At 66.4% G+C, this 23767-nt stretch overlaps 1 protein-coding gene across 3 annotated transcripts in view; it reads left to right on the forward strand.

The window, feature by feature from the left end:
- LOC113186783 (protein shisa-like-1) overlaps positions 1-23767 on the forward strand; it is a 94987-nt gene that overhangs the window by 32004 nt on the left and 39216 nt on the right. Inside the window, exon 1 of one of the 3 annotated variants that reach the window (XM_026394333.2) lies at positions 9214-9278. The exons of 1 other annotated variant lie outside the window; for it this stretch is intronic. The gene's annotated coding sequence lies outside the window, so the exon portion shown is untranslated. Of the gene's footprint in view, positions 1-9213; positions 9279-9472; positions 9557-23767 lie in introns of those variants that run through there. One more of the 3 variants, XM_026394334.2, reaches the window with a different exon arrangement.

Here is a 23767-nt window from a genome sequence, read left to right on the forward strand (position 1 = left end):
GGGGCCAGCTGCTGACGTGGCCAGGCTGCACTGCGCCTGGAGAGCCTGCAGGGGCGGCCAGTGGTCCCTGACCCCAGGGTGGCCGGCCCAGGACCACCCGGGCAGCTCCACACACGGTGCAGCTCTGGGCTGGGCCGCGTGGGGGGAAACTGGGGTGACCTGGCCAAGCTGGGAACAGCCTGGTCCCCTGGCCGTGAAGGCCAGGGCCGAGTGGGCAGGATTCTAGAGGAGCAGAGAGCCGGTGGGCGCTCAGGCTGCTCCCAGAAGAGGACAGGACGGAGCTGGGTGGCCAAGGACAGCAGGCCAGAGCTGCAGAGCCGTCCAGGCCTTGGGCACACGGCGCTGGGGCGCGGGCCTGTGAGCGGCCTCTTCAGAGCAGCCGCGAGGGTGAGCTGCCCCCAGGGCAGGAGGTGGACCAGGGGCCCTGAAGGCAGAGGGAGCCCAGCAGGGCCTTGGGCAGGAGGGTGACACGGTCAGACGGGGGTTCGCTCAGCCCTGGGTCCCACTGAGGATGGCCCAGAGGGCCAGGGGTGCAGTCCAGGCGGGAGACGGCCAGGTGTGGGGCAGGGGCACCCGTGGGGAAGGTCCTGGCACGCAGCACCCCGGGGAGGGGTTCACGACACCCAGGCAGGGGTGGGGGCCCGTCCGACCCCCCTGCTCCCTCTTCTGGCCCCAGAGCCCAGGGAGGCCCCAGTGGCCACCAGTGAGGGTCCCCCCCCTGCCTGCCTTCCCAGGTGCTGCCCCAGGTCCCCACACTGGTTGGGGTCCCCACTTTGGAGAGAGGTTGGGGTCCCCAATTTACTGACACGGGAGCCAATGCGGGCCCCACGAGCTGCTCCCAGCAGCGTTTTCTGACAAGTGGGTGTGCTGGGGACCACGGTCCCATCACGGTCAAGGCGTGTCCAGCGCCCGGGACAGCCACTGCCATTAGACGTGGGCTCCACAGGGACACTGCGCCACCACGAGGCCAGTCCAGGCCACTGTGAGGGAGTGGGGACTCCAACCTTCGAACGTCACTGCCAGTGCACCCCAGGGGCCTGGCAAGCCACAGTGCTGCCCGCGCAGGGCTGGGCTCACGCTGGACAGCGACAGCAGGCCGCATCCGGTGCTCAGCCACGGGAGCTGCCCCGGAGCAGCCCTGAGACGGGCGCAGTCTCACCCAGCCTGAGTCCCGCTGACACCCTCTCCTGTGCCTGACCGAGGGTCTCCAGGTCTTCCTGGTGTGGCCCTTGGAGCCACGGGCTGCAGCGCGAGCGCCCCTGGCCTGGGCGTGACGAGAGGGCCTGGAGCCCCGCAGGTCCACCGTGATGTCTGCCTGCAACGTGGCTGCCCAGCACAGCCCTCTCAGCACCTCTCCACGCAGGCCCTGTCCCTAGGCAGCAGGTGATCAGTCATCCCAGGGCCCTGAAAGGAGGGACCCGGCCTCTTTCTGACATGAGGGGATCGAGGCTCGGGCGGGAGGCAGAGCCAGGAGTCTGGCTGCTGTACCTGTCACTTAAAGGGGGACAGGAAGTTGGCAAGGTGGCCTTGCCGTGCTGGGGGACACTGGGCGAGTCCTGCCCTTTCTGTCCCTGTTTCCTGGCCTGCAGCAGGGGCCACGTGGGTCTTGGAAAGTCACCGGCGGGTCCAGGTTCTGGGCTGCAACTCAGCAGGGGGCCCAGGCCATCCCAGGTGCTCTGGGGCAGGGGTCTGGAGAGACCGGGGCACACGGTGACTCTGCCTACTGACTCTGCCCAGGTCCACTCGCACCCAGGGAGGAAGCTAAGGCATGCAATCTCCAGCTGCCCGCTGTGTGGCCTTGGCAAGCCGCTTCACCACTCTGATCCTCCCTGTCCTTAGCTGAAATGGTACAAAAATAATGCCTGGCTCATGGCCGGCTGTGGGCAGGTCCCTGAGCCTGGAAACCAGACTCCTCTCCTCTGCCCTCTGCCAAGGGAAGCGGGGCGTGGCTGGCCCTGGTCATCCAGGAGAGCCCAGACGGGGTGTGCGGCTGTCCTAGGCCACAGGCACGCTCTGCCTCAGCCCTCTGACCCTGGCCACGCCCGTCGGGCTCTGGGCAGCTGCCAGAGGGTCTCACTCACCACAGAGGTGCCCGGTGGCCTGGCGGCAGCTGGCACACACCACACAGGCAGGGGCCATCCGGCCAGGGCTGCGGCTCCGCCCTCTGCCCAGTCTGGCCGTCCTCCCCATGGGAGCCCCCCAGGATGGACTTCCACAGGCTGAGCCTCCGCCAGGGGGTCTCCTGTCCCTGGGCTTCGGGAAACACAGGGTTTTGCCATAGCAGAGGCCGCTCCGCGAGGCCAAGCCCATCAGTCCACACCAGCAGGAAAGGACGCCCAGCAAGACCCAAGAGGCCGCCTGGGCCTCAGGGACCGGAGCTGCTGGCCCCTGGACAACCCGCGGCCGCCAACCAGCTGGAGCTCGGGGCCGAGCCCCAGATCACACAGCGTCCCGCCGAGGGGCGGAGCAAGAGCGGGCACAGAGAGGGGGAAACTGAGGCCGGGGGCAGAGCCAGGCGGCCTTGCTCCAGGCTGAAGTCGGGCCAGGTGGGGGGACAGACCCAGGTCAATCCCAGCTCGACCTCTGACCCCGGGCCGATTTGGTTATGAGTAAAGGAGAATGCGTAGCAGTGACTTCTGGGGTGACTGAGGACTCCGGAGGCCGTCTGGGTGGCACCACAGGGCACAAGGCACCCCCTGAGCAGAAGCCCTAACAAGCGTTTATTGAGCCAATACTCTGTGCCCGGCCGGGAGAGAAGAGAAAAGGCGCATTCGTGCCCCAGACCAACCTAAGCAGAAAAGGCGGAGCGCACCCTTGGGGCAGTTAGTGACCTGCCTCGGGTCAGCGCTTCGATCCTGATCTGGGCTGCAGTCCCTATCTTAGTCTCCTGAGAGGCTTCTGAGGAGACGCTGTGGTGGCCATGGGAGAAGTCTGGGCAGAGATGCCCCAGTCCAGCCTCTCAGGAGCTGTGTGGCCTTTGGCCCATTACACAACCTCTCTGGGCCCCCTTGCTGCAGCTGGGAGAGGAAGGCGTGGCCTTGCCTCCACTCGGGGCATTTCTGTGAGGCGTCATGGTCCTGGGGGCACTTGGTAATGCAGAGGCTCCTACAGGAGCGGGTGACCACCATCGCTGTTGTCATGGCTGTTCCCCGAGGCCTGTCCAGGAAGAGCCGGGCTCTGTGGGGATGGCCTGATGCCCGCACTTGGCTCAAGCATCAATTTGCATCAACTAATTCTCCTCTCTGCTCAGGGTCTGAGGCCCGTCATGTAAGAGGTCAGCCGTGACCGGCCGTGACCGGCTGTGACCGTGAGAGCCGCCAGCCCGGGAACACGGCTTAGACAGGAGGGCGGGCGGGGCTGAGAGGATCCTGCCGTCCACCCTCAAGCTGGGGGCTCCCGAGGTGCGGGTGGACACTCACGTCCAGCAGGACGGGTGCTCCCTGCCCACTGCGCTTGACAGATGAGGTGGCAAGGCTGTGTGGCAAGTCGCCAGGGGACACTGCCCATGTCACCAGCTGCTCCGCGGCTGGGGTGGCCTGGAAGCCAGGCTGCCACCTCAGGTGTCACCTCTCTCCACAGTTCCTCATGGTGACATAAGGACAGGATGTGACACCCTTGGGCTCTCTGTGACTTAGCTCAGGTCACCAGGAGCAGAGCCTGGTGTCACCGTGTGCATGTGAGGAAACGGAGTCTGGGGAGGCCAAGCCAGGGTCCAGTCCTGGGGTCTCCCGGTGGCTGTCCCCTGCAGCCCCCGCACCCTGCGGTGCTGGTGGCGGACGTGCTCCCCCGGGTGAGCCTGGTGGGGGCACCTGGGGGCCAGGGGCCAGCAGGCCAGCGGGCAGCCTGGGGTCGGGCTCTGCTGCCCGCTCCTCCTGGCTGCTGGGGCTGGCCCCTTCTTCCCTGCAGTGGTGGCCTGGCGGGACCCCAGGCTCCATCCTGTGGGCGTCGGTGAGCAGAGGGTGGCCAGATCAGCACTGTGCTGGCCGGAATGTTGTCCCTGCTGCAGCCAGAAGGCCAGGGGACGCAGCAGCCCCGCCACTTGGGTCTCCCCGGCTGGCGGCAGGGTGCTATCAGGTGGGCCCCTTCCTGGGGTCTGGGGAAGAAACTGTCCCCCAGTTCACTCTGGTGTGGACAGAATCCAGGTCTGACGGGGACCGTGTCAGACGGCAGCCCCCTCTTGACCTGCCCCAGACACCTGGAGTCCGGCCCCTCTCACCGGGGTCTCTTGGGGCTGCTACCCACCCCCCCACCCCCGACACACACACACTCTGCTTTTAAAGAGCTCTTGTGAGGTGGCCCGTGCGCCCAGTCACCTCCTGGTCCCAAGGTCAGCTGCTCAGTGCCCTTGACTAACCCACAGGCTCCCTTTCACCCTGCAGCAGCGTCTCAAGGTAGCACTGGGCAAGGCTGGCGGGGCTCAAGGCAGCCCTGCCTGGGCATCTGCCAGGGCCAGAGGAGGGAACTTGGGCGACACACGTGGCCAGGAGGGAGCCCGGCTCTGGAGCAGGAAGGAGGGGCCTGAGGCTGAGTGGCACCTCGTGCAGAGAGCTGTCTCTGGCTCCGCCTCTGTGTGCATCTGGCCCGGGGAGGCCCCTGGACCCATGCCCAGCTCCCTGCACCTGCATGCCCAGGTCTCTGGGACAGTTGCCATCTGCACAGGGAGCCCTGTCTGCACCTGAGGACCACCCACATCCTGCAGATGAGCTCGGAGGGCAGGGGCTCAGGCTCAGCATCTGTCACTACAGCCGTCCTGACCCTGGCCACCCTACCTCCAGACACCGGGGCGGGGGTGGGGGGCGAAGTTCCTCCACCATTTGGGAGAAGGGCAGCTGGCCCCACTGCAGACAAAGGCACAAGAATGGAGGGGCCAAGCAGGCCCGTCCTTGGCTTCCATCTCCTCCGGGGCCTCCTTCCTCCCTCCAGCCAGGTCCTTCCTCGGCCTTGGGTCAGTCAGGAACCGGCTGCACCCCTCCCCCACTCCGTCCAAGGTCCAGGGCGAGCCGGCAGCGTCCCCTGACCCTGAGCAGGGGGCAGGCCTCACTCCACTCCAGCAGAGCCCTGGGGTCCCTGCCTTAGGTCCTGAATTCGGGTCAGGGGCCTGGAGGTGACATCCCAAGACCATGAACAGGAGGGAAGGCCTGGAGGCCTGGGAGGTGGGTGGCCGCTGCCCCAGAGGGAGCGCAGGTGGGGAGGCGCGTCCCCTGCCCCCCAACCCGGTCATAGCCCCCAAGCCCCGCCCCCGGAGGCGGGGCTTGGCGACCGAGGTGGAACGCCTGGGGCCCAACTTGTAATTAAATGGCAGCGATTTTGACGTGGCAGGTGATCTTCTCGGGAAGCCTGGCTTTAAATTTAGCTTCCTCCCCAGCCAGCCCTTTGAAAAGGCTGCGCTCCTGGGAGACGGCATGAGTCATCGGCCGCCCGGTGAGCAGCGGAGTCTGCGGGGGAGCGGGCCTCCGAAGGCAGGGGAATAGTAAATAAGGCCGGGCGGCCGGCGGCAGGTGCTCAGAAGTGGGGCAGGGGACTGTGGGGGAAAGCCAGCCGGGTGGCTGTGCCACTCCCTCCGGCCTCCAGGCCCAGCCCCCTGGACCCAGCACCGCCCTGCTGAAGGGTATGTGCGCGCCCTGGGCCGTGCGCCCTACTCCCGTGCGCCCCAGTCCCGCGGGTGCAGGGGGAGCTGGGAAGTGCTCCCCCAGCCCACAGAGAGCCTGGAGTCCCTGGGTGCCGTCTTATATGGCAAGAAGGGAAAATGCCCTTTGTCATAGGAACTGGGTTGAGGACGCAGAGGTGGGAGCTCAGCTGGGGTCCCTGGGTGGCCCAGGTGGTCACATGGACCCTCCTGAGGGAGGCAGAGGACTTGGACCCCAGGAAGCCCACAAAGAGGAGCAGAGGGCATGTGGAGACGCAGGCCTGGAAGACTACAGTGATGCCGCCACCAGCCAAGGACACTGGGGCCACCCACAGGAGCTGGAGGGCCAGGGGGGGCCTCCCTAGACTCCCCGAGGAGCTGGCCCTGCAGAGAACTGGGCCGGGGGACTGGCGATGGCCTCCTGCCTCCAGAACCGTGAGGGGTAAACTCCCGTCTGTTTAGGCTCCAAGTTCACCTGGTCACCTGGTCACGTTCACCCAGCCCTGGGGCACCAGTGTACAGAGGCTGGGAAAAGGGAACCCAGCCCACGGTCACCTGCCCACAGTCACCTGGTGAGTGGCCAGGGGAAGATTCACACCCAAACTCACCAGGTCCAAAGTCCCTGGCCTCCAGGAAGAGCAGGAGCCCCTGGGGGGGCTGGGACCGTGCGAGCTGCAGCGTCCCCCCCCCATTAGGGCCAGTCACAAATCTGCGGCCTGATGTGGTGACACCCTACTGGGGAGAAGCAAGGTGGGGCCCAGGGGCACCGTGGAAGGAGGGACATGGGGTGTGAGGAGGCCACAGGGCCACCTCTGGGTGATGCACAGGAGGCCACCACAGGTAGGGAGGGATGTGCGTGTCCCCTGTAGAAGGGGCAGGCAGAGGCCACCCTTCCTGCTGTCACCAGCGGCCTCGGCACCTCCCCTCCGTGGCTCAGGCCATGGGGGCCCACTGGGTGACACAGCTTTAGGGGTCCCCTGAATGCACCGCACACACAGCTCTCTCACAGAGAGACACACGACCACCACACGCATGGAGAACACACACACACACACACACACACACACACATATGCCTGGGCGCCCCCCCCCACCGGCCCCGCATGCCAGCGCCTCCATCACACCCCCACAGCTCACCCTGGCGAGGCTCACCACACACACTCCATACACACAATCGTGCACAAACAACCACGCACACTGTCCACAGCCCACTACCTCCGGCCCCTCCCCTCCCTTTCACTGTCCCCTGGGGCCCTGACGTGCCAACATCCCAGGCTCTACCTGCAGGGAGGGAGGGGACTGGCCCTCTTAGCACAGCCTGAGAATTGAGTTCCGGGATCTGGCTGCACCTCCCAGCCCCAATCCTGCTCCCCTGGGACCCCCACCTGCTTCTTCACCTCTCTGGTCCTTGTCCTAGGCAGATGGTCACGGTCCCCTCTGGGGATGGCCTGCCAGGGGCTGGGTGAAGTCTTCTTCGCCCGTTCTGTCTCAATCCTTGGACTTGGGGGACAGAGCTCTGCTCTGTGCTGTGCCAGGCCGTGAGAGACTCTGCTCCAACCCTGTGCCCTGGCTGCCGCCTCCCTGCCCTCCCGGTGGCCCTAACCTCACTAGCTGGGGTGTCTCTGGTGCCCTCTGGCCATTGGTCAGGACCCTCGCCTGGTCCTTGAGCTAAGTTCAGCAGCTCAGACCATGTCCCCTGCAGGGGGGAGGGCACAGATGCCTGTGTGACAGATGGGGAGACCCAGGCACCCCACTGCTGCAGGCTTGGAGGATGTGCCCTGGCACCACTCTGCCCGCCAGCTGGGTACCCTGGCACACAGCCAAGCCTCCCTGAGCCCCGTTATCCCTGAAAGGAGCACTGAATGCAGCTCGAGAAGTGCCAGACGGACCCCCAGCTGCTCCGGATCAGCACTGGGGTCTGCCTGCACTTGCTGAAACTGGTTCACACAAAACTAGGGGGCAGCCCTTCCAGGCCCGCCCTTCCCCAGTGCTGCTGAGGGCACCTGGGAGCCAGGGAAAGTGAAGGGCCGGAGCTCAGAGGTCAGGCATACCCAGGCGGGAGTCCAATTCTACCCCCTGCCAGCTGTGTGGCTCAGAGTAGGAGCCTAACTTCTCTGAGCTCAGGTTGCCTTGTCTAAGAAGTGGGAAGGACACCACCCAGTGCTGTAGTTCGGAATAAATACAATATCCTGTATGAAGGGATGAGCTTCTCCGGAGGTTTGACCCCTGTCCATGAAAACAGAATCAGACCCAGCTATGCGGGCAACTCGTGCAGTCAACACTAGGTAGGACTCTCCAAGGCCTGCCCTCCAGATGCTTAAACTTATTCTCTTTCCAAAAATGGTTAGGCCATTCCCCCTGCAGAAGGATGGGGCAGCTAGGTCCTCCCCACAAGTCCTTTGTGACCAGAGGCCACAGGGAGGTGGGGAGGTCGAGGGGCACTGGCTTGAGGCCAGACAGTGAAGCACTGCCTTTTCCTGCTGGTGACAGATGAAATGGGGGTCAGACAAGAAGTGGGGGCATGCTGGGGTGGAGTCAGGACAGGACCCCAGTCTGGCCCAGGAGGGTCAGGACAGCCTGGACGAGGGTGTTATTTGATGTGGAGAGTTCTTGGCCTGTGCCAGCTAACCCTGGCATTGACCATCTGGCTCAGGGTCTGGCTGGTGGACAAACCAGCAGGGAGGTGATGGGGAGGGGCCTTCCTGGAGCAGAGGGCAAGAGGGCAGCGCGCGGGGGTCTGTCCACCTGGCAAAGGGGCAGAGGTGGAGGGTCCGGCAGAGGTGGAGGGGGGAGCAGCTGGGAAGGAAGCAGGTGAGTGTGTGGGGACGGGAGGGCCAGAGTCAGAGGCGGCTGGGAGAAGACAGGGAAGACGGGAGGAAGAAGGGAGGAAGGGGAAGGCGGAAAAGAGGGAGGAGGAACAAAGGAGCGAGGAAGGAGCCAAGGAAGGACGGGGAGGAACAAAGACGGAGTAAGAGGCAGGGAGGGAGGGAAAGTGAGAGGACGAGCCGCGGAAGGAAGGGGACAGTCGCAAAAGAAACATTCGGAGAAAAACCAGGGTGGCGAGGGGAAGAGCGGGGGGCGCCGCGAGGGAAGGGAGGACCGCGAGCAGCGGCGAGGGCGACGGCCGGCGGCGGCGAGGGCGCGGCGGCGCGAGGGCAGCCGGCAGCGCTCGGCGAGGGGGCAGCAGAGGGCGCGGAGCGCGCGGCGCGGTGGGAGCGCAGCGGGCAGCAGCGGCGGCGGCGGGCGCGGGCCGGCGGCATGAGCGCGGCGGCGGCGGCGGCGGGCGCGGCGCGGGGCTCGGGGCTGCCGGGCGGCGGGGCGGCGCGGGCCGCGGAGTAGGCGCGTGGGGCGGGCGCGCGGGGATGCGGCGAGCGGCCGGACCCCCAGCCCGAGCCCCGGCTCCCGCCCGAGCCCCGGTGCCGCGCTGCGCCGGGCGCGCCTAGAAGCGGGCGCTGTGCCTTCAGCGACCCGGAGCCGCGGAGCCCGGAGTCCCCGCGGCCCCCGGAGCCGGGACAACTGTTGCGGCGGCGGCAGCGGCGGCGGCGGGGGCGGGGGCACGGCCGGGCGTGGGCAGCCCCCGCGCCCCAGCAGGCGGCTCCCGCGGGCGCCGGCTCCGGCTGCGGAGCCAGGAGCGAGCCGGCGACGAGCACGAGGTGAGCGGGGGCGGCGCGGGGGAGGGGGCGCCGGGCGGGGGTCGCGACGGGGGGCGGGGCGGCGGGGGCGGGTCCGCGCGGGGGGCGGGGTCTGCGGCCGGGGCGGGGAGCCGGGTGCGCGAGCCGCGCGGGCCAGGGCGGGCGCTCCGGGCGAGGCGCGTCAGGTGCACTGGGTCCAGGGCTCTGGAGAGGGGCCGGGGACCACCAGCCGGAGTAGAGCAGGAGCCTGCGGGGCAGCCGGTGCCCAGGCGTTGGGGTCCGCTCCGGGGCTGGCCAAGGTGGGGATCGCTGAACCCGCGCGAGAGAGGAAGGGGCCTAGGTTGGAGGAACAGTCCGGGACGCACGGTGCAGGGACGCGGCAGCCGGGACCGGAATCCGCGTCCGAGGTGGGGACCAGCGTCCAAGGACCGAGTCCGGGAGCGCAGCCAGCCGAGCCCGGTGCGCGCCGGGCAGGGACCAGGCAGGTTCACGCTGCGGACCTGGCAGGTTCCAGGAGTCCCGGCTGGGCGGCGTGGGGGACGGGAAAAGCCCCCCAAGTGCGTGCCCCTCAGTCCCAGTCCGCCGCGTGGTCCCTGCGGAGCCACCGCCGCTTCCTGGTGCCGAATCAATATTGATCCCGCGCTCGGGGCTGGGTGGCCCGGCAGCCGCCTCGGAAGCTCATTAGCTCCAGCGGTTGCTATAGAAACGAGACCCCAAGCGTCTTCAGGTTATATTTATTCTAATTATTATTATCATTATTAGTATTAGTATTTGTTACTCAGCCGGAGAAAAAAGAAGGGAGGAGAAAAACCCAGGGCACCCAGCTGCCCCCAACTGTTTGCCTTGGGAGAGAGCGAAGCAGCTCGTGGGCCAGGCCGCTCCCTTCCCGGTGGCCCCAGGCATCCAGGCTGCCCCCCAACCAGGGGTCAGTGGGTGGGAAGGGGTTATGTAACCCGTGGGGAGAGCTGTGTGTGCCTGTGTGTCTTCCCTACCTCTCTGGGCCTTGTGGTCCGTGGGCTGAGTGACAGCTCCTGTCCAGACGAGGTTGGGAAGAGCCAAAAGTGACGGCAGGATGGCAGGAGTGCCCCTGCCCTGGCCCTGGCAGTGCTGGCCTTGTGACCTTGAACCAGGGTCTCGACTGCTCTGAGCCTCGGTTTCCTCATCTGAAAGAGAGCTTGATCCGGGCCATGCCCTGGGCCAAAGGTTGCTATGAGGTCACAGCAGGAAGTTCCCAGCCAGCCCTCAGGGCTGTGTGACCCCGACAGCCCCAGGCATGGGCTCAGAGGCCTTCAGTCCCCGAGGGCTTGTGACTTGACTGTGGAGGCTGAACTGTCAGCCGTTCAGACCCAGACTGACGGCCAGGTCCTCCTCTGTCACCTGGTTCCGACTGTCTCCAGCGCCCAGGAATGGGAGGGTCCAGGGGCCTTTGGGAAGGGCAGTCTCTGGGTAGGTCACGGGGGTAGCTGGAAATGTCATTCCGAACCTGGATCTGAACAACTCGGCCCTGGGTGTCAACCCAGGACCATCCCCTGCCTGTGGGACTTGCCCAGAATGGGGACCTGTCCCTGTCCCTCCTCCTCCCAGCATCGCGCCTCCCCAGAGAGGCTCCTCTCCTGGCTGGAGGGGTGTCGAGCAAGAGGTGACCAGAAAGTCCTGCTGCCCGGCCGCTCTGGCCCCGTGGGGCTGCAGCTGAGAGCATCGGGCAGGGGCTTTGGCCAGTGTCTTTGATGTCACTGTCTCCCTGGTTCGGGCTCTGTCCCAGGCATGTGAGAGGCCCTGCACTGACAGGGCAGGTGAGGGAGGTGACTCGGGGGCGCGAGTGTGTATGAGTGTCCCTCTCCTGGGCCACCCAGCCTGGAGCTCACTGGGGCAGCTGGACTGAGCTGGAGGTGGAGGGGGCTGGGGCTGCTCCAACCTTTGTGGGTGGCCCTGGGAGGGAGAGCCGCCTGGAGCCCCGTCCTTCCCTGCCCCTGCCTCGCTGCCTGCCGCCAGGGCCCTGGGCCTGCCCGGGGCGGGCCGTTCTTGAGGAAGTGGGTGAGGAAGGGCGGGTGGCATGCCTGGGGCCGGCCACGTGGCATGGGGCACCCTTGGGGGCACCTTTCCTGTGGAGGGTGGGTGGAACCGGCAGGAGGGGCAGCTTCAGCCAGGGGACAGGAGGGGTGCAGCCTAGAGCTCCGTGCACAGTGATACGCAGAGGCCATGCCCTCCTGGCCCTGCAGGCCCGAGAGCCAGGGGAGGGCGCGCAGCTGGGGCAGCCTGGAGCAGGGACCCCCAGGCTGGGCGAGGGGTGGCTGGAGAGCAGGTGGGCAGGGAGGGGCCAGGGGCTGGCAGCGGCAGAGGGCATCTGGTCCCCGCTCTCTAGGGAGTCCTCAATCCTCAGCCACCCCCCCCCACCCCTTGGAGCACATCATCGGGGAGGGGAGAGGGCTGCCCAGGCTTGGGCTTCCAGGGGCGGGGCCGGGGACCCCAGGTCTGGCTGCTCAGCCATCCTGGCCACAGAGGACTTTGTTTATACGGCACAGCTGCGCCCCGCTGCCATGGGCTGCCCTGGGCAGGGAAGCCCAAAGGCCACCCAGCCAAGGGCTGTGGGGAGTAGAGGCAGAGACCCCGCGCCTCACCTGACCCCCGCGCCACTGATTGTGTTGCACAGAGAAGCCGAAGCCGGGAAGCTGGCTCAGGAGGTGGGTGTGAACACCAGGCAGGATCTCATGGCCCCACCGCCACCGTATTGCTGGGAGCCAGGGCCGGCACCCATGGTAAGGTGGAGGCTCTGCGGACACTCACCACTAGTCATAGTCCTGTTTGTCTTCCTCTGAACTGACCCAGAGTCTTACCCTTAGAGGAAAGATTTCACCTCCTTGCTTAGAGAGGCACTGTCTCTGTTAATTCAGCCTCTGTGGCTTTCATTTCTGTCCAGTTGATTCACACAACAGATTTACACTGGTCTTAGAATGGACTCTGTGGCTCTCCCCAGCTGTTCTCTGTGGAAGTAACTGAAACTGATCTATCACCAATTCCTAAAACAGTGGGGCTCCTTTTCTGACCATCCTCTGTAGGGCGCGGTCCTGGACACCTGCAGCCTGAGGGTGAGGAGAGGCGCGTGCTCCTGGGGAGAGGGGGGTGTCCCAGCTCTGTAGGTGCTGCTGACCCTGCCTGGGGCCTGGCAGGAGGGCCGCTCTTCCTGCCTCCCTCCCCCGCCCTCCTTCCTGCAGCAGGGACCCCTGGGAGGCCGAGGGGACCCCGTGACTGCCTGTCGGCCCCCGGGCAGCTTCCTGCCTAGACGCAGCCAGAGCAGGGCACCCGGGGCACCCGCTGGAGGATGTGTGAAGGGACCCTGCTCCTCGGCAGCTCTGGAGGCCCCTCCCAGCCCTGCGCCACCCCCACCTGCTGTGAGGAGCCCCTCCCTCCTTTGCTCTGGGTCCTGGCCAGGTTGGGAGTGTGCGGGGACCTTCCTGGGTCCCTCACTGGGAGCCCTTCACCACAGCCCAGGGCCAGTAACTTGGGGACATGGGGCCCCGGAAAGTACCAGGAAAGCACGGCAGGGTCGGGGTCCTCAGCCTGGGAGCCCTGCCCCCTGGCCAGTCTGGGGGCAGGACAGAGGGAGACAGGACACAGCCTCCCGGGCCTTCTGCGGCCTCTGGGAGGCGGCCTGCAGCTCCTGCTCAGTTCCACGTGCAGATGGGGACACCGAGGCCCAGAGCAGGCTGGGGATGCGTCAAGGTCACACAGCAAACTGGGCGCCCTTGAGGGCAGAGGACGCCCCACCAGACAGGGTGGGTGCTGTCCAGGGGCCTCAGGCCTGGGGTTGGAGGGGCAGACACTCCTGGTGGCCGGGGAAAGCCCAGAGCCCCCAGGGCTCCCTCCCTCAAGTCCTGCACGTGCCGCCGGTTCCGGGGCTGGTGAAAGGAGCACCTAGCGGGGCGGGCGCCCATCTGTCGCCGGTGCTCCCCCAGCAGATGCACGCACGCGCCCCGGAGAAATCAAGAAATAATGCATGAGTTTCCCAAATCACACCGTTTAACCCGGAATTAAGCTCTGCACGCTCCTAGCAGAGCCCTGGGAGGGAAAGAATTTTTCTCTGCTCACACTTCCCTGGAAAACGAGAGAAACCCCGATCTTCCAAACCCAGCTCCATCGTCGGATCATCCCCCCTGGGCTCAGTGCCCCGGCAGCCTGGGGACGGCCGCGGAGTCGGTCTCCTGCGCCAGGTTCTGCGGCTGCCTGGCCGCGGGCGGGCGCCCCGGGTTTGCTTTCCCTTTGGGCTCCTTCCCCGGCGGAGGACCTGGTATATAGACCACAGGAAACGTGGGCAGCTTCTCTTCCTGGCCTGTTCCCCGCACCTGTCGCCTGGGGTCGGGGCCAGGCCCAGGGGACAGGAGGGACCATTTGGATGGAACAGTCTGGCAGTGGAGAGGGGCAGGGGGACCCAGGAGAGGGGCGGGAGGGCTTCCTGGAGGAGGTGGCTCCAGCTGGGGCCTGGCGGGGTGGGTAGGGCGCGGTCTCCCAGGAGCAGCTGCAGGAAGGGTGCGTCTAGCAGGGGCGTGGCCTCCAGGGCGCTTCAGATTTCAGGTGGTGGCTCCCGGTGGCTTCTCAGGCTCTCCTTAGCTGGCCACCTGGGTCAGGCTGCCCGATTCCCTGAGGAGAGCCGAGCGGGACAGCAGGGAGGGGCCGGAGTCAGCCGGGGTGGGGGCGGAGGCCTCTGGCCCAGGAGCCCCCAAGTGGGGGCCTTCCGCGGAAGAGAGACCAGAGCCCTGGACTCCGACTGCAGCGTCCAGGGAGCCCCCCCTCGCCCCCCAGCCTCCCTCCTCAGCTGCCGTAGGCCTGGGCTCTGGGACGTGGGTCCTGCTGATGCCCAGCCCGGGCTGGGCGCCGAGCCTGCCCTCTGCAGCCACAGAGGGGTGGCCAGGGCTCTCTGCACCTCAGGGGCTGCGTCCTCAGGAGCCCCCAGGCCTGGCCTCAGCCCCACCGAGACCAGGGCCTCCGACGGCCGCGTCTGTGCTGTTGAGGGTTCGGGCTTCTGGAAGCGTTGGGGACGGTGGGACGTGCCATCCCTGTGTCGCTGCCGGTGTCTGCCCCGGGGAGGAGAGGCCTTCGGGGAATGAGCCGAGCCACTGAGCTGGGCCCACCGCCAGGGCAACCGCCGAGGGAGGCCGGGGCTCATCTCCCACGGGGTGCGGGGCTCCGCCTGCACAAGTCCCCCCTCCGCCTGCCCCTTACTCTGGGACTTGGGCAAACTGTGTGACCCTGGAGCCTCCGTGTTCTCACCTGGGAAATGGGTGACCCAGGTGGTTCCCCAAGCCTCAGTGAGCTCAGCACCTGCCAGCCGCCCAGGGTCACTGCAGACGTCACCGTGGATACCACTGCGTCAGTGACCTTCCACTGGGGCAGCTGGGCAGGAGCCACGCCACCCCGGGCCCCTGGGATAGGGACCTCCAGGGCAGGGACAGGATGCAGCCGGCAGTGAGGTTGCCCGCCCAGCGCCATGGCAACTGCGGGGCGGGAGGGGAGGCCAGCCCGGGCCTGGGCGCCGGTCCAGCTCCTCTGCTGATGAGCAGCCTCGGCTTCAGTGCTGCCCTTTTCAAAACCCCTCGGATAAGAGCGTCATAATAGTTGGCACCGGTGGTCGTGGGGATTGGAGGTGGGAACTGAGAGGTTTCAGGTACCCAGATCAGTGACAGTGGGAACCCTCCAGTTACCCCCTGGCTCTGGAGGGAGAGAGCTTGAATCCTGTTCTGCACTCCAACTAGCTGTGTGACGTTGGGCTGGTTACGTGCCCTCTCTGAGCCTCGGTTTCCTGGTCTACAGATGGGCACAGTCTCCACCTCAGGGTTCTTACAAGAATTAGGTGAGTCGATCCAAGGAGCCTGCTTGGTGTGAGTTTTGGACGTAGCCAGGGATAGTAAATCTTCCTGTCCTTGTTGTTATCGAGCCTCTGTGTCTCGTAATGGAAACAGGAGGAGGAGGTTGGAGCTCCTCTCTGCTGAAGGGTGGAGGCCTGTGTTGCTGAGGGCTCGGCGGCCAGCGCCCTGCCCAGGTCAGCTGTGCCCAGGGGAGGGAGGGAGGGAGGGCCGGCAGGAGCCAGGGAGCCTCAGCTCGGGCGAAGCCTGAGGCCTGCGCAGAAGCTGCCCCGTGGGGCGGGGCTGAGGGCCACCCTGTGCTGTGCACAAGTGACCTCATCCCTAGCAGTTCAGTCCTGGGCAGAGCCGGGTCCAGCCCAGGGCTTCCTGTCCTTCCACCCAGAGGTCCCTGTGCTGAAGGAAACCCGTCCTGTCCCCCACCCCAGGAGGACATGCCTGCCCTGGGAGCCATCAAGCCTTTGGATGTCACTTGGGAGGTGTGAAGGAGAACTGGGACCCGGAGGAAGGGCCCGGCCGTCCCTCCTGGGCAGTAGGGAGCACGGGCAGCTTCAGAGCGGGGAGTTGGGTGGCGGGCCCGAGTGGGTGGCAGGCCTCCTGAGGGGTCCAGCCACAGGGCCAGGGCAGGGTGTGAACCAGGCCACTGCAGCCACAGAACAGCCCCAGGGACCGGGCTGCTCCAGAAGTGGCCCCGCAGGTGTCCCAGACAGTGTCCAGGCCTGGCTGGCCCGGGGCATGCAGAGTGCCCCGGGAGGACTCTGCCGCTCCTTCCTCTGGTCCCCTGGGTGGGATCAGGGAGAGCAGCCCCGGGAAGGGCTGGCCTGGCCCCGCCGGGGGGCCTGTAGTCAGAGCTGCTGGCCTCCTCTGGTCCTCCTTGGGGCCTCCCGGGGCCTCCTCTGGCCTCCTCTGGCCTCCTCTGGTCCTCCTCGGGGCCTCCCCGGGCCTCCCTGGGCCTCCTCTGGCCTCCTCTGGCCTCCTCTGGCCTCCTCTGGCCTCCTCTGGTCCTCCTCTGGCCCAGAGTTCCCGGGAGGTGGATTCTGAAGACTGAACTTTGTTTCCCGCCACCTGTGGCTTCCCGCACGGGGGACAGGTGTCAGGCGGGAGTGGGAGCCATCTGCCCAGCGCATGTGGAGAGTGTGTTCCCTCCCAGATCACACTGGGCTTGCCGGTGGGCTGCCTGTCTCTGGGGACGCGTGGACAGTCACCTGTCCTGTCCTGAGGCCTGATTCCTGCTAAGAGGAGCCAGGTGTGGGGTACGATGCAGGAGGAAAGGGAAGGGGCGTCCACAGAGAGGCGTGGTGGCCCTGAGCACGGGTGGAGGGCTGCCAGCGGAGCCCCGGGGGATGATTCTGGAAACTTCCAGCACCTCAGCATGGCCGTCCTGGCCTCTGTGGGAAGCTGAGCAGGAACCCAGCTGCGGAGGGCCCACCCCTGAGCGCTCAGGCCACCCCAGCCACCAGGTGACACTTATGTGGCTGGAATGCCACCCCCGCCCCACCTGTGCCCAGGCAGACGTGGCCAGTCACCCACCTGGCAGGACCCAGGTGCCACCCGCCCACACCAGAGGTGACAGCTGACTGCCGTCCTGGCTTCTGTGTGACTCAGAGCCCTCCTGGTGGGGGACAGGGAGAAGGCAGGCCATCCCAGGCCCCGGTGTGGCCCTGCTCCCCACGGTGCCCAGCTGGTTCCGTCCTTCCCTCCCAGGGACAGCACCGTCCCAGTGGGTCCCTGGGCGGGAGCACCACCCTCCCACCGAGGGCACCCCTGGACCTCCAGCTGGACCCTGGCACCAGGAGGCCAGCGGGCGAGGGCCTGGCAGAGTCCGCTCCGGCTGGCGAGAGATCAGGAGACTTCGCTCCCGAGACTCAAACAACTGGACAATCTGTTCCGGATCGATTTAGCAGCACAGAGTGAAAAGAATCAGAAAAGACAGTGTGAAAGCTATTTTCTCCCGGCTCAGTGGGGAGGAGGCTGAGCCGGCCTCGATTTGCAGAAGTCCAAGGCTGACCCAGGCCCGTCACCTCCTCCTGCCCCTCCTCCCCTCTGGCCCGCCCCTGCCCGCGGCCGCCTCCCCCGCAGCCTGGTTGGGCAGCCAGGGGGTCTCAGCGGGGCACTGCCCAGGTGCCAGCCTGGGGAGCCCACGTGGACCTCGGGCAGATCTCAGTCATGTCAGGGCCTCTGTGTGGCCATGGACGCTGGGCAGAGAACCTCCTTCCTGCCCCCGGTCAGTGAGGCCCCGCTGCACCCCGGGCCCAGAACAGGCTGGCACCGTGGGTCCCTGAGAGTTTCCCGACTCAGGCTGGGGGGGAGGAGGACGGGGAGGGAGGACGCAGGACAGGACCCCGAGGCCTAACTGGGGTGACCTGTTGGTGGGGAGGTGGGGTCAGAGCCCATCTGCCATCTGCGTCCACGCCTGGCCTCCGGGTGCGCCGCCTCCTCCTCTGGCCGAGTGCTGATTGCGAAGTCCAGCAACACCGTGTGGTGGACCTGCCCCCAGGGGGACAGGCCCCCGGGCTGCAGGGAGCAGGGGTCTGCAGGTGTTCGTCCCTGGGGGGCGGGAGCAGCAGAGTCCCCAGAGGGCCTGTTCCCGACCCTGGGAGGGAGAGGAAGCCCAGCAGCGGGGAAGGGCTGGGTTTCACAGTGGCCTCTTCCCCCGGCCCCCACCTCCGCCCCACAACACTGAGGCCAAGAATCTGAGCCTGAAAGAACCTTGACTATGAAGTCAGACCCGCTTAGAACCAAATCCCAGGAGCTCAGCTGCTGTGTGACCTTGAGCAGGCGACTGAGCCTCTCTGAGGCCTAGTTTTCTCGTCTGCAAACCCAGGGCGGGAGCCCCCCTTTTACTTTTGAAAACTACAGGAGACGGGGCTGGACGGAGCAGGTACTCGGGAGTCTTCCTCCCGGCCCACCTGGTGGGGGGCAGCCACCTACAGATCTCGTCTGGGTTCTGCCTCCAGGGCGGCAGTCCCCACAGGTCCCCACAGCCGACAGAGGAGGTGGAAGCCACAGCACCAGGGCCTTCGGAGCCAGGGTATCTGAGCACCTGTCCCGAGGCACCCTGAGATGCGTGGATGGCCGGGTGGCCGCCTGGTGTCCTGGGGGGAGCCAGAGCCTGGTTGTCCTCCCAGATCTGCCACAGACGAGCTGCGGGACCCCCTGGCTCGATCCTCCTGCCACCCATGTGTGGCCAGATGGCACCCCACTACGGGAGAGGAGGTCACAGAGGCCCAGTCACCTGTCCAGGGCCAGGTGCACCTGTGCTTCCTGGCCACCCGCTGCCCGTCCAGGCCCGCTGCTGCCTCCCCCCAGGGGCCCGCCCCCGCCGTCCCAGTTCTCACTGGGATTTCTGCCGACAAAGCTCTTTCAAGAGCCCTGTTTGATGTTACCTCTCAGTTCCCGGAAAATTTGGAGCCACTGTCCCCCAGAGCGGCGTGCTAATTAGACCTCCGAATGCGTCTGCCCAGATGTCAACGCGGGCTACAGAACTCAGCAGTTTTTCTCCCATTTCTAAGCAACATTTGTTGTTTCTGCCAAGCAGGAAGCCCCCGTGGTGTGGGCAGGGGCGTCTCAGGTGCCAGGCCGAGCCCCTGGAGCCCCGGGCGCTGCCCCGTGCTCCGGGCAGGCCTTGGGCTGTGCTCCCTGGAGCCTGGGGAGGGGAGACACAGGGCCCCGGGCTCAGCGCACCCGGGGACATGGTGTGAGCACAGCTGGACCAGCTCTCCAGTTCCAGGGGGATGGGGAAGGGATTCAAAGTTACACGGAGGGACCAGTGGACCCGTGGTCCGGCTGCAGAGGAGGGTCACCCCCCGGGCAGCCGGGCTGGAGAGGAGCCCCAGCCCCAGGAAGACAGAGGAACACCCCAGGGCTCCGGCCTTGGCCTCCGTGTGGCTGCACCAGTTAGGCCTGACGGCAGGCCGGCCCCCGCCTGCCCCCACGGCCTGGTGACCCTCTCTCCAGGCACACTAAGAGGCCACTAAGGGCCATCTCCACAGACCCCAACAGGGGCCCCTGTGCACCTGCAGGGGCACGTGGGCCTAAGCTGGTGTCTGGTTTGGGGCGTGGGTGAGAAGGGCTCACCCTCTCCCGTGACGTCCCCGCGCCCCACACACTCATCTCCCAGGGTGACCCGCGGGGGAGGGGCCAGCCGACCACGATGGCCAGGGGCTGGTGTCATGGCTGAGGAGCTCAAGTTGGGGCTGTCGGGCCTGGGTGCCGCGGGCCCCGGGAGAGGTGTCCAGAGGAGGCCGTCCCTTCACGTCCGCGCAGTGGGCAGCGAGGGCTCGGGTGCTCGGGAGGGGGGACGGGAGCCTCTTCCTGCCACCTCTGGAGGTGCCCGTCTACCTCTCTGTCCAGCCAGGGCCTGAATGGGACCCACAAGGGTGAGCGCAGCTGACCAGACCCCGGTCATCAGTGGGCAGCAGCCCTTTTGAGAGGAGCGGCTGGTCCCCGCCTGCCTTGTGGTGGCCTCAGCAGCTTTGGTGCCAGTGACGCAGAGTGTGGGCGGGAGCTCGTCAATACCAGAAGTGGCCCCGGGCACCGGCTGCCACAGACCCGTGAGGGGTGGCCGGCCCCCAGGCCCGGGAGGGGCTCAGAGCACCGCTGGGGGCCTGGTGCTCTGCGCCACCCTGTGGTCTCCCTGGGCTCACGGCGGCCCCATTTGCATGATTTTGGAGTTGATTGGCCTGAAGGCAACTCCCCTTAATCACCGCTGACAAGTCTCTGGTTGGAGCAGCAGCTGCTGCCAATTAGCCGGTTGGTGACTTGGTTTGTTATAGCCGCTCCGCAGCGTCCCCTCCCCGGCTCCCGCCGCTCCCTTCACTACCCGCCACCCACGAACCTGCTGCGTGGTGCCCGGCAGGTGCTGCTGCCCACTTCTCCAACCTGCAGGCCAGCGCCCTGGACCCCCGGGCAGGGCAGGATGAGCTGTGGGTGCAGTGGCTCCCGGGGCGAGGGTCTGAGGCCGTCCTGGGAGGCGGGGCCTGGCCGAGGGTCTCTCTAACCAGGGCTGCCCGTTTGTGTGAATGAGTTCTATTAGATGGTGGCACCGCGGGAAGGTTGTCTGTGGCCACTTCTGGCCTACAATGGCAGGGTGACAGAGGCCTGGTGGCCCGGGACAGGGACTTCTACTGTCTGGCCACGTGTGGCAGGTTCCCTCCTCTGACCTACCAGTGGCTCTTGAATTTGAGCGGGCATCAAAGTCCCCGGAAAGCAGGAGAGATGAAGACCCCCAGCCCCCACACTCCGAGCCAGCAGAGGTGCCTGGGGTCCTGCCCTGGTCACTCACCCTCCGAGGAGCTCTGTGTCCACGGGGCTGTGCTGGTGTGTGCGCCAGTGTCCGTCACTGTCACAAAACATCGGAGCTAACTGGCCCAAGAAGCGGGAGGGTCGCTGTGCTCACTTTGGGGGTTTCGGTCACGAGTCCCTGCTGCCTCAGGCCTGGCGAGGTGGCACATGGTGGTGGGGTGTGTGGTGGAGGGACACCCGAGGAGGAGGAAGAGAAGGGCTAGGTCCCAGTGGACCCCATGGTGGGGAGACTTCCGATTAGTTCCACTCTTAGTGTTTCTACCACGTCCCAGCAGCGCCCAGCCGGCCCCCGTCCTTCAACACGTGCGCCTTTGGGGACATTCCTGATCTCATTCTAGCGTCTGGCCACCACCCCCAAGACAGATGGGGAACCTGAGGCTCCGTCTGGTCCAAGGCCGTGCTGGCGAGCTCTGGCCCTGGCTGGTGCCCATCCGACCTCGTCCAGGAGCGCAGCTGCCCAGCCGGTACCCGCTGGGGTCTCTTCCGAGTCTGGATTCCTCGCCGGGCCTGCTGTCGCCTCCTGGGGTGCAGCAGTGTGGCCGATGGGAGGGGGGCCTGTCTCTCGCGGCCTCTGTAGGCAGGTCGGTGATCCACATCTGTGTAGAGGTCACCCACGGTCACCTCTTGAGGACTGGATAGAGCCCATCCCCAGGTCTCTGAGTCACCCGAGGCCAGGTGACCACGCAGGGTTTAATGCAGGCAGCAACTCGGCATCTGCAGGGCCTCCCCAGCCTCTGCCCCGAGACCTGGGAGGTGTAGGCCCGTGGGGGTGGGACCAGGTGAGAGACGACCTGGGGATCCTGCGTTACCTGAGTCCTCCAGGTCAGATCCCCCTGAATTGCCAGGACATTTTATCATCTGGTGGCCCTCGCTTAGAAATGAGGGCCAGAGAGTTTGTGACCAGAACCCCCTCCCCCCGGGCAGTGTCCCCGGGACTTACCAGGAGGCTGGGAATCCAGCAGGGTCCGTCCATCCTGGATGGGAAAATCCCAGTCCTGGGCGCAGGCAACGCGGCCTTCTGGGGAACGTGGGAACCCCCTCTGGCCTCTTCCAGACTCTGGATTATGTGCAAACTTTGTTTGATACTGGGATGGAACCCGGGGCACTCAACGGCTGAGCCGCCCCCAGCCCTTCTTTGTTTTATTTAGAGATGGGGCCTCCCTGAGTTGCTTAGGGCCTTGGTAAGTTGCTGAGGCTGGCTGTGAACTGGAGATCCTCCTGCCTCAGCCTCCCGAGCGGCTGGATGGCGGTCGCCGCCCGCCCCAGCCTGCACACACTCTTTAAGCCTTGGTGCCAGGTTCACCTGCTGCCCTCCAGGCCCGGGATGGGGTCCGTCCCTCTTCCTGGGCCTTGGTACTGTCCGCTGGTCCAGGCAATGCCCTCTTTGTTTGCTTGTTGTCAATGACAGGTGTCAGGATGGGACACCCTCAACACCCCTTTAGCCTGCAGCAGAGCACCTGCTCCTGGGCGCCCCAGGCCCTTGCTTCTGTGCCCTGTCACAGCTGTGTCCCTAGGGCTGAGGCTGGGCTTCTCTGACAGCTCTGGAGGCCTCGGTTCCTGTGGTGCTGCCCCTGATGGGGTGCGGGCGCCCTCCAGGTCCTCCCCTAGAAACAGGGCTGCTGACGCTCTGGGCAGACCCCTCTGGGCTCTGGGCGCCTTCCTCGAGAGGCGGACTGTCCCCTGCGGATGTCACCAGTGCCTAGTATAGAGGGCTCCTGCAAGGACCCGCCAGCCCCTCCTGACCTCAGGGACTGAGGCCCCAGAGGGGGTTCACAGGCTGAGTAGGAGCAGGTAGGGCTGGGATTGCCCTGTCCAGCCAGAGGCCTCTGTTCACCCCAGCCCTGGACTGTAGCCGGGGTGCAGAAGGCAGCGGGCCCGGAGACAGCTGCGTCAGGACCACAGGACGGTCACTCCAGGGTGCGGCAGCCCTGACCCCAGGCTGCAGCTGGGCCCACCCGGCCCACCCGGGCCCCACCCAGAAGGGCTGGGCTCCCCCCAGACCCACAGTGGCCTGGGCCTGGCGCCCGCTGACCACACAAGGCCCGGCACCTGCTGTCCTTTTGTTGGGGCTTAGGATTGATTGATGGTGACCAAGAGCCAGGAGGGGCCAGTGGCCCCAGGAGGGGAGTGGCCCAGGTCTGTCTGGGGTCTGGCTCCTGCCTCAGAGCCTGGCAGATCAGGACTGTGGACGTTTCCAGGTCTCTCTGGTGCTGGGCACAGGAGTGAGGCCGGGGTCCCTGCCCTGGGCAAGTGCCCAGGCCGAGGGCAGCCAGAAGGGCTGCAAAGCCCCCGCAGACATGCACCTTGTGAGAGGCCACGGTGATGGTGTCTGTCACCAGGGAGGTGGCCTGTGGCGAGGAGCCCTGTGTGGTCCACGCTGGCATGTGACCGCCCGGTCATGACCGTCTCCTCCACTGGCCTCTGTGTGGCCTTGACAAAGTGCCCATGAGCTCCTCTGCCTGGCGCCCTGTGTCCAGGTCCTCTGTGGGGTTGGGGACGGGGCTCAGAGCAGAGCCGGTGTGTCTGGAGAGCTTGGGCTGAGGGGCGAGCTGGACGCGGTGGCCAGCAGTGGGGCTGGGGAGCTCTGGCTCTCCCCCTGGCCCTCCCCTTCTGGCTCCCGGCGGGCCTGGCCTTCTGACCCTCGGTTTGGACACATGCGCTTCCTCGGCTCCCTTCCCACCCTGGGCGGGAGCCGCTTCCTGTTCTCGGCAGGCCAGCCCAGAGCGGCCAGGCAGAGGCCAGGGGACAGACCCCTGGCCCACTCAGGCCCCTGCATGTGTGGGGACCACGCTCCTCCTGAGTCTCCTTCCTGCACACAGTAGGTGCTCATATGGTGCACCTTCTCCACTTGCCCTTCCATGTCCTTTTTCTGGGCTCCCCACCCCTTCCTCACCGGCCCTCTTTCTGGATGGTCCCTGTGGGTTGTGGGGTGACCACCAGCACCCACTGTGCCGGGAGCACCCAAGCCCTGCCCACCTCTGGCACCATCCCTGGTTCCCTTCCTCGACCCCGCATCCAGCTCAGCCCACCTCTGGGTCTTTGCACGTGCCAGGCAGTGGTGCGAGCCACCGCAGGCCCAGCCTCTGGTCTGGTGCAGGCCAGCCTACCTGTCCTACCTCAGCTCCCAGCACTGTGCCAACCCAGACCAGGCCAGGCCCTCCCTACGCCCTCAGGAGGCCCCAGGCTGTGGCACAAGGACGTTTGGCTGCTCTGCATCGTAGGAGGGATGGCGGGAGGGAGGATTCCTGAATGGAGAAATGACGCCGCTTCGGTCTCCTCCTGGGTGGGCCCTGCCAACCCCGTCAAAGTGGGGTGCTGCCCGGGCCTGATGGGGGCTGAGACTCGGGGCTT

Source organism: Urocitellus parryii, unplaced genomic scaffold, assembly GCF_045843805.1.
Source record: "Urocitellus parryii isolate mUroPar1 unplaced genomic scaffold, mUroPar1.hap1 Scaffold_259, whole genome shotgun sequence".
Classification (NCBI taxonomy): domain Eukaryota; kingdom Metazoa; phylum Chordata; class Mammalia; order Rodentia; family Sciuridae; genus Urocitellus; species Urocitellus parryii.